We start from the raw sequence: 9,196 nt of genomic DNA, 5'->3' as shown, positions 1-9,196 counted from the left end.
ATCTATTTAAATATCGAAAAAAACAATATCTACTCCAAGTTTCTCTTTCTCTTCTTTCCTGGTCAACTTTTCTCTTCTTTCTTGGTCCTTTACAATAAAATATTGAAGTGCATTGTATTCGCGACTTTACAATAAAATATTGAAGTGCATTTTATTCGCGAGGAGTTTGAGGTCCTAGTGGCTTTCAAAAAAGACAAATTTAGGCATCTCAAGTATGTATGTGGTCTGTGGGAGTTGAGTTGCGTGTAGAGTGGTCCGTTGAGAGTTGAGTTGGGTGCAGAGGAGATCTAGAAATTTTGAAACCGTTTTTCAACCATCCTACCAACCATTGTGATTGGTGGCAGAAATTAGCCTACACAGGATTGGTTATTATAATAATTTATTTATTTATAGCGATTTCCAAGAACTTAACATTTCATATAATTGAGCAGAGTCTCTGCTTCTGGTAAATCTAGTGCCGTGTTTGAGAAAATGGCCATGCCCTCCTCTTTATTGTCATTCCATTTTCCTGTTCCTACGACACTGAATGCACCTCAGCTGAGCAGACAATGCATTCCACGTGTTTTCATCACGCTTAATACCAGAAGCAGTGGCACCAAACAGAACCTACGATCTGGTAGGCACAGGCATATAATTTGAAGTTTTATGTGGCGTTAGTTTCAACTCGGCTTCTTATTAATATTTTTGAATATGCAGGTTCAAGCAAGATCATTGCTTGTGTCGGAGAAGGCACAGCTCCCCTTTCTAATCACTCTAATAATATGACTACTGGTATGCTTATTCTCGTAATAATTTAAACGCTTTCAACATCCTACCAAGTCATTAGTCATTAATTCCGTATATCCTGCCAAACTATTAATTCCGATGTTTACTTTAAGCCATTGATTTCGTTTAATTTTTATTTCTTGTCATCTTTTATTGCATCCGTCCAGATTCGCTTTCTGCTGGTATACTTACGAAACGAGAATTCCCTGAGGGAGTTTGGAAGGATGATATTATTGATTCTCTAATGTCATCGAACAAGGTTAGTATTATTATTCACTATGGTTGTTCGTCAATTAATGTTTTCTTTGTAAAATTAATACGGTTGACGTTGACCTGTATTCTATTAATTTTAGGGGGCGGCAGCAGCGGCGGAAGAGAAGCGTGTGGAGTCATTAATATGTGAGATTAAGGGTATGTTCAGAGGTATGGGCGATGGGGAAACGAATGCCTCTGCGTATGACACTGCTTGGGTAGCCAGGATTCCGGCTGTTGATGGCTCTGACCACCCTCACTTTCCTCAAACACTCCAGTGGATTCTTCAGAATCAGTTGGAAGATGGCTCTTGGGGCGAAGAGAAGCATTTCTTAACATATGACAGAGTGCTGGCTACTCTTGCCTGCGTTATTACTCTCACCCTATGGCGTACTGGCGACACACAAGTGCACAAAGGTTTGCAAATTCTCCCCATATGAATAACTGTGAAAACATACTGTGTTTCACAATTTTTAACATTGTATTTAATTTTTAATAATATATTTAATTGTTTGATACTGATATATTTAATTGTTTGTTAGGTTTAAATTACATATTATTTAATAATAATATTTTGATAATGAATCATACTTGCTAGTTTTAAAAGTTTATACAAATGAATTTTAATATAACTAAAAACTTTTTTGAAAAATAACTATTTTACTTTAAGTATATATTATGGTTATTCTAAATAAATAGAAAATTCCAACTGTTACCCATATTTATAATTTTTAATAAATCATAAATATCGTCTGGCAGGTATTGAATTCTTAAAGAAACAGATTGGAATGATGGAGGACGAAGCCGACGATCAACGGCCAAGTGGATTTGAAATTTTGTTTCCAGCAATGTTGAACGAAGCAAAAAACCTATGGGTGGATTTGCCTTATGAATTGCCATCCATCAAACAAATAATTCAGAAGCGAGAGGCTAAGCTTAAAAGGTTGCTTAATAAAATAATCTGGTTAAGCTTAAATGGTTGCTTAATTAAGCTGATCCGATCATGATGGTTATTTCAGAGTTTAGATTTTTGCGATTAGTTTTGTATAGAAATTGTTTCTGGATTTATTGAATAAATATTAATTGTATTGATCTTTCAAATTAATATATATATGGTTTATCATCATTTTTTGGTGTGTAAAACTCGTTTCTGGATCTAATGCATAAGTATTAATTATATTAATTCTTTAAATTAATATATGCGGTTCATCATGAAAATCAAAAAGATAAAATAAACCATTTGAAAAATCAATACAACCCAACCCATAGTTATACAAATGTTACATTTATCAGAATAAATCACATTTATTGATTCGAAATGTCAATACAACCCATACTTATGCGATAGATCCAGAAACAATTTCTACACAAAAATTGCCATTTCTCAATGTTACTGTTTACCTAAACTCTCTGTCATGGTGGTGTTTGAATCAGGATTTCTACTTATGTTTTCTGTACCGCTCCAACAATATTGTTGTATTATTTGGAAGGCCTGCAAGAAATAGTAGACTGGCACAAAATCATCAAACTTCAATCCAAGGATGGATCATTCCTCGGCTCGCCAGCATCTACAGCCGCTGTATTCATGCGTACAGGGAACACCAAGTGCTTGGAATTCTTGAACTTCGTTTTAATGAAATTCGGAAACCATGGTACGAACACGAGTACAGTTTGATTTTACGATCAGGGCATTGATTTATTTATTTATTATCATTTTATCTTTTTTTGTGAGAGACAAAAAGAACTAAATTGAAGATTACTAACCGAGAATTTGTTATTAATGTAGTGCCGGGTCACTATCCGCTTGATCTGATGGAACGTCTGTGGGCCGTTGATACTGTTGAACGGCTAGGGATCGATCGCCATTTCAAAAAGGAGATCAAAAACGCATTGGATTATGTTTACAGGTATCATGTCTTTAAGCTGCATTCTATACGATTCAGGTCCTTATCATTAGGTCATTAATGGCAGAATTTTCTTGTCTCTGAAATTAATGCGCAGCCATTGGGACGAAAGAGGCATTGGATGGGCGAGAGAGAATGCTGTCGCTGTCATTGATGTTACGGCCATGGGCCTTCGAATCTTGAGACTACATGGATACAATGTATCCGCAGGTAGGTAAACCAAAGTGCCGATGTATTGGCAGCTATATTATTGTTTTTTTCAGAAAAGAAAAAACGACTTCATGTGTTCATGTATTGGCAGCTATATTATTCGCTGGCAATTGTACCAACCAATAGCCGAGTACTTGAATTTTTTCAGCCTGATAATCTCATCAACCAAATTTCTCTACCTAGAATCTAGAACCTATCAACCCTGGTTATGTAGGTGTTGATTTATGTTTTTTCTGGAATAGTGTGCTTGCATTATAATCAATGAAAAGCGTTTTTTCTGCTTTTGGAAAAAAAACACTCATCAACCAATTTTCTCGGGAACATTGTACTTTCATTATAATCAATGAAAAGCCTTTTTCTGCTTTTTGAAACAAAAAACTCATCGACCAACTTTTCTGGCAGATGTCTTAAAAACTTTTAGACACCAGAATGGGGAGTTCTTTCGCTTCTCGGGTCAAACGGAGAGAGGAGTAACACACAGGTTAAATGTCAATCGTTGCTCACATGTTGCAATGTCGGGAGAAACGGTCATGGAAGAAGCAAAACTCTGTACCGAAAGGTACCTCCGGAACGCTATGGAAAATGTGGACGCATTAGACAAATGGGGTGTGAAAGAGAACATTCGGGGAGAGGTATATAATATAATATTTCCTGATCTTTAAACATCTTGCCACCTATAAAATTCCCCATCAATTAATCCCAGTTTCAAATTTGCTTCCGAAAATTATGGAAATTCTGGTCTATTTTTTGTGAATTCAAGTTATAGGTCTTCAATTTCAAGACTTTCTAAATACAAGTTACACTATCAATCACTAGGGCGTTTATCCCGAGTGGTGGGAACGGTAGGCTTATCGCCTCCCCACCCGGGTTCTATACTCGTTTTATGTTTTCGCTGCTTTGCCGGTGGTGGAAATGGTCGGCTTATCGCCTCCCCACCCGGGTTCTATTCTCGCTATCCTTCTATCCTCGCTGCATGTTTTCGCTACTCTGCCGCTTATTGTGTTCTGTTCTGTTTAGCTTCGCTGCTCTACCGCTGCCAGCGTCCTTCTATCCTTGCTGCATGTTTTCGCTACTCTGCCGCTTATTGTGTTCTGTTCTGTTTAGCTTCGCTGCTCTACCGCTGCCAGCGTCCTTCTATCCTTGCTGCATGTTTTCGCTACTCTGCCGCTTATTGTGTTCTGTTCTATTTAGCTTCGCTGCTCTGCGGCCGGTGGTGGGAACGGTCTAGGCGATCCGGGTTCTATCCTCGCTGCATGTTTTAGCTGCTCTGCCGCTTATTGTGTTCTATCCTCGCTACATGGCCCACCCGGATTCTATCCTCGAGGCCCACCTGGGTTCTATCCTTCTATCCTCGCTGCATGTTTTTGCTGCTTTGCCACCATCCTTCTATCCTCGCTGCATGTTTTTGCTGCTCTGCAGCTTATTGTGTTCTGTTCTGTTTAGCTTCGTTGCTCTGCCGCCTGTGCTGCTCTGCCGCTTATTGTGTTCTATCCTCGCTACATGGCCCACCCGGATTCTATCCTCGAGGCCCACCTGGGTTCTATCCTTCTATCCTCGCTGCATGTTTTTGCTGCTTTGCCACCATCCTTCTATCCTCGCTGCATGTTTTTGCTGCTCTGCAGCTTATTGTGTTCTGTTCTGTTTAGCTTCGTTGCTCTGCCGCCTGTGGTGGGAACGGTCAGAGGCGATCCGGGTTCTATCCTCACTGCATGTTTTTGCTGCTCCACCGCTTATTGTGTTCTATCACCGCTTATTGTGTTCTATCCTCGCTGCATGTTTTCGCTGCTCTGGTGCTTATTGTGTTTTGTTTAGCTTCACTGCAGAGGAGCATATGTACATATATTGTAACAATCATGTTTCTGTATATATATGTACATTGCGAATTCAATCTCGCTAAATATGTGTAAATGTTGAATTTGCATGTTTTAGTTGCTCTGCAGCTTATTGTGTTCTGTTCAGCTTAGCTGCAGAGCAGCATATATACATATATTGTAACAATCATGCTTCTGTATATGTACATTGCGGATTCAATCTCACTAAATATGTGTAAATGTTGAATCTGCATGTTTTTGCTGCTCTCCCGCTTATTGTGTTCTGTTTAGCTTAGCTGCAGAGCAGCATATGTACATATATTGTAACAATCATGCTTCTGTATATATGTATATTGCGAATTCAATCTCGCTAAATATGTGTAAATGTTGAATTTGCTTCTTCTAAAGAGACTCACCCCTTTCATTTAAAAAAAAAAATTACACTTTCAAATTTCAAAATTTTGACTATCTAATACTCAATTTACTTTTACCACTGTTAAAATTTTGATTGAATCATTCCTATTACTAATTTTTTTTATTTTATTTTATTTAATTCCAACCATTCTTAGCAATCCAGACCAATTTGAAAACTGGGTAAGTATGGCAATTTATTGATGATCGTATATATATATTCTATATACTTTGGCAATTTTATTTCCAGGTGGAGTACGCGCTCAAATATCCATGGCATAGGAGTCTGCCAAGACTGGAGGCTAGAAGCTACATTGAACATTACGGACCAAACGATGAATGGCTTGGGAAAACCATGTATACGTAAGATACAAACCCTGTAATATTTGTAACATTCGTTTCGTCTATAGTGCCGTTTTTTAACATGCTAACGTCAAGTATTTTAATAATGTATTATTGATGGGTGCAGTATGCCATACATTAACAACGGAATATATTTGGAACTGGCCAAAGTGGACTTCAATAATGTGCAGTCCATGCAGCAAAAGGAGATTCTCGAGCTTCGAAGGTGTTGCTTCCTATTTTTTAAGTCCAATGTTCCAATTCATATTCGTTTTTTCTTATAAATTCAATGTTCCGACTGATCATATGGTCGATCGGCTTGCCTGAAAGCTTTAAGTGTGTCTCGAATTGTTCAAAGGTGGTGGAAATCATCGGGGTTTGCAGAGCTCAATTTCACCCGCGACCGTGTGGCTGAAATATATTTCTCTATAGCATCTACTATGTTTGAACCAGAGCTCGCTACGTGTAGAGCCATTTTTACCAAAACTACCGTCTGTCTGGTCATTTTAGACGACCTATATGACACGCATGCGTCTTTAGAAAACATCAAGCTGTTCAACGAAGCATTTAAAAGGTATAGACTTTGTATATTTAATCTCTTTCCTTTTTATATATTTAATAGATCAAAACCTAATTAGTTTTTTTTGTAAGGATAGAAAGGTAAAAGGGGAGCGACAAAATTTCACGCACAAACAATAACAGGGAGTTTTGGTTTTTCTATTAATCATATAAAATTTGATTTGATTATAATGAATTCGCAAGTGTGGTTTATCGTTAAGATAAGATGAAAGATTAGATCATGGCAGCAAATTAAATAGAGAGACTCATCATTCAAACGGCTAGAAAGAAACAGCTACCATGATGGATCTCTCTATTTAATTTGCTGCCATGATCTGGTTCTTCATCTTGTGTTGACCATGAAGCACACTTACTAGTTCTAAACCCGTAGACAAATGAATTTTGATGTGATTATCACCAAAAACATTTTTGATAAATTTGTTATAGATTACCATAGCCTCAATTCTATAATGAACTCATTAAGAGATATTTATCTTTTTTTTATTTGACTTATTATAATGAACCCATTAGGGAGTATTTATCTCTTTTTTATTTGACTTATTATAATGAACCCATTAGGGAGTATTTATCTTTTATTTTATTTTATTTGACTTATTATAATGAACCCATTATGCGGTATTTATCATATTTCAATTAGTGACTAAGTCAAAATAATTTAAGATGCAAACATCCACTATATTTTACTTTTATCAATAAAAAAACTAAACTCTAACTAACTTATACTTCTCAGTTAACTGACTCATACAAAATTCTAGCTAAAGCTCTGGCACTTAAAATGACCAGAGTAAGTCACACATTATTCTATACTTGACTCACTTAACTAACCCTCTATAAATTTCGATAACTCTGGATGCAATAATTACTAATTATTAACTATATATACATGCACATTCCTGACTCTTTGTTGCTTTAGATGGGATCTGTCTCTGTTAGACCGAATGCAAGAGCACATGAAAATATGCTTCCTTGCTCTGTACAATCTGGTTAATGAAATAGCGCAAGAAGGGCGCGAGAGACAGGGTCATGACGTGCTCGGTTACATTAGAAATTTAGTATGTATAATATAATTAAACTTACAAGTTTGATATTATTAATGGAGCTTTCCATTTTCCACGAAAGTATGGATAAGTTGATTATATATGAACTTATGCAGTGGGAGCTCGTGCTTGAAGCTTACACGAACGAAGCAGAATGGTCGGAAGCTGAATTTGTGCCGTCGTTCCATGAATACATAGCGACCGCTAGTATCTCTGTATCAGGGCCGACTCTCATTCTGATTTGTGTTCTTTTCACTGGAGAGCTTCTTACAGATCACATACTGTCCCAAATAGATTATAGGGCGTTTGCTAAATGATACCAAAACTTACCAGGCAGTGTACTCAATCTCTTATAATCCATCTTTTCTTCTTAAGCAGCAGCACTCGTAATTTATTCATTTATCTGGACGGTCACTAATTTTACTATTGATTAATGCAGGCGGTGAGAGGTCAAGGCGAGGTGGTTTCTGCCATTCAGTGTTACATGAATGAGCATCCAGAAATCTCAGAGGAAGAAGCTCTCGAATATGTTTATACTCTCCTGGAAAAAGCCATCGCAGATTTTAAGTGCGAATATCTCAAAACAAAACAGTACGTGCCGAACAATTGCAGGAGACTGTTTTTTGATCATGTAAGATTAATGCAGCTGTTTTACAAGGAACGAGACGGTTTCACACATTCCCATGATATGGAAATTAAAGAGCGCGTTCAAAAGGTCCTCTTCGAATCGGTTGCCTAGAATTCAATAAACTATTGTACACCACCTGCAGGGTGCCTAGAATTCAATAAACTATTATACACCACCTGCCCCATGCAGAATAAATGGCTAGCGCCGATGCAAAGTCGCCAAGTCAGATGTGTTATTGAATTTGACTAGTTTATAAAGATATTGATTAATTTATAAAGATTTTTGTACATTAAACTGAATATTTGAAAAATGGAAATTAATTTGTAAGACAAATACTTAATTTATTTTTATGTTTTGTTTGCTTTTTTAAATATCAATCAGTTTGTACAAATTTTGAAAATTTCCAATACAATCAGGTTATACAGATATTGAAAATTTCCCTGTTTTTCACCACAATCAGGTTATACAAATTTTGAAATACAAACAAGGTATACAAATTTTGAAAATTTTCCAATTCTTCATTTTTCTTTAATGCATAAGTATATTCATCCCATATAATCATTACATATAAGATAAAAATTCCTTTTGACAATTGTCTATATTATACATCTCAAACATAGATTTTGGTATTTTAAATTTATATAATTTTTAACAAAATTAAGCTGGTTTAATAATTTTTTTTAATGAAAGAAGAAATCATCGCACATGTAAATCAATTCAATGTCAAATTCTCCCAATGCCTTCATCATGAATGGACAACCGCTGACATGTTTCTCTGTTCTATAGGATGAAAGAGAAGTTTGAAAAGAAAAAATGTGGTGAATGCAAGTAGTTATATAATAATTTAGGGCATATTTGATGACTTGCCAACACATCAATACACCATCACACTACTCACTTCATGAAGTCTTTTTGAAATTTGTAGCTTATGGAATTCTTTGAAGTATGATTGTAGGCCGAATCCTTTGAGCAGTAACTTGAAAAAGATCAATAGTGGGTAACAGTGAGAATATGCCACCACAAAGCCACATTACAATTGACCAACATGACTCTTATTAAAAGGATACAATATTTTTGTTGCCATGTCACTCAATCACAATGGGCTATTCAACTGACAAAACTCCACAACCACTAATTCTCAGATTTTTTGTCATATTAGTCAACAACCATGTCCCACTGCTTTAATGAATGCCAATAAAGTGAGAACAATACTTTGCAATTGCTAAGCTTGTCAAAGTGTGCACGTTGAAAGGGAAA

The 9,196-nt window shown here is 36.3% G+C and overlaps 1 pseudogene across 1 annotated transcript; it reads left to right on the top strand.

The window, feature by feature from the left end:
• The first annotated feature begins 418 nt into the window (after window positions 1-418).
• On the top strand, window positions 419-8,177 carry LOC149226043 (monofunctional isopimaradiene synthase, chloroplastic-like; annotated as a pseudogene). Its single transcript, XR_016247714.1, has 15 exons — window positions 419-616; window positions 697-771; window positions 933-1,024; window positions 1,119-1,434; window positions 1,777-1,960; window positions 2,452-2,669; window positions 2,804-2,924; window positions 3,019-3,131; window positions 3,534-3,763; window positions 5,604-5,716; window positions 5,823-5,921; window positions 6,054-6,269; window positions 7,188-7,326; window positions 7,428-7,644; window positions 7,751-8,177. The product of XR_016247714.1 is annotated as a monofunctional isopimaradiene synthase, chloroplastic-like (transcript).
• The last annotated feature ends 1,019 nt before the right edge of the window (window positions 8,178-9,196 follow it).

The sequence above is a fragment of the Pinus tabuliformis genome, chromosome J (assembly GCF_031772625.1).
Source record: "Pinus tabuliformis cultivar Carrire ecotype Pingquan chromosome J, CPIR1, whole genome shotgun sequence".
In the NCBI taxonomy this organism is placed as follows: domain Eukaryota; kingdom Viridiplantae; phylum Streptophyta; class Pinopsida; order Pinales; family Pinaceae; genus Pinus; species Pinus tabuliformis.
The sequence above is the reverse complement of the archived record's forward strand: the minus strand, read 5'-3'. Positions and strand labels throughout refer to the sequence as shown.